Genomic DNA, 1,070 nt, shown 5'->3' with positions numbered 1-1,070 from the left:
ATCCCCCGCCCCGCCCCCCGCCGCCGCCTGGGAATGCGCGGCCCCAGCCCCACGCGGTGCCCTGGGCTGGGGTCCCTGCGCTGGGAGCAGTGTGGCATCGCGTGGCGCATCCCACTGCCCCCCCTGCAAGCTGCAGCCCCTGTGGACGGTGACCCCCATCCTGCAGAGCCCGGCTGCCTGCACCACCCCGGGCATGCACGCCACGGCCATCTGCTCTCCCGGTGCTCCCCTTCTCTGCGCCCACCCCGGCTCCCATCTCCCAGCTGCGGGCCCACTGCTCTCCCTGCCCTGCCTCCTCCCCAGCTCACTCCCAGCTCGCGGTGGGTGGCCTGGCCCCCGGCCCGCTCGCCCGCTCCCAGCATGGGCCATGCCGCAACCGGGGACTGGGCTGCACCCAGTCACGGGGTGAACCTGCTGCCGCTGCCAGCGGTGCTGCCGGGTGCCGGTGCAGGAGGTCCGCCCGCTCCCCTTCCCTCCCTGCGCTGCCTACGGGGCCCCTTGCTTGTGCAGGCAGGGTGGGTGCCACAGGGACGGGGTGCAGGCAGGGATGGGGAAAGGGTGCTGCTCTGTACGAGTGCTCAAGGCTCCGGGGATGGATGCTGTGGACATATGTGCACGCACCCCAGACTGTGCCGTGTGTCTGTGGGGGTGACGAGGACCCCCCACATGAGGGATGGCACTGGCTGCCGTGGCCTGTGCTGGGCCAGGACCAGCCCTGTCACTGTGCCCATTGGCCCCGGCAGGACCGGTCCCCTCCCCAGGGCTTCAGGGAGCCCTCTCCCGCCCCTCGGCCGGGAGTGCCAGATGGGGCCACAGCTGCTTCCATGAGTGCCGGCCCAGGGGTCCCGATCCTCCAGCCCCGATGGAAGCGCGATTGGTGCGCCCGTGGGGTCCCAGGGTGGGAGAGGAGGAGGCTGGAGAAGCCAAACTGGGCTGTGGGGTGGGGGTCCCCCACCCTGGGCTTGGGGCATTGGGATGTGCCGGTGCCCCCGCATCCCCGTGCCACAGCCGTGCAGACGCAGGGCTGTGTCCAGGAACCGATCCCCTGGAGTGGCTCGGGGCGCCAGGAG

This window comes from Aptenodytes forsteri, unplaced genomic scaffold, assembly GCF_000699145.1.
Source record: "Aptenodytes forsteri isolate BGI_AS27 unplaced genomic scaffold, ASM69914v1 Scaffold422, whole genome shotgun sequence".
Taxonomy (NCBI): Eukaryota; Metazoa; Chordata; class Aves; order Sphenisciformes; family Spheniscidae; genus Aptenodytes; species Aptenodytes forsteri.
This window is presented reverse-complemented; position numbering follows the sequence as displayed.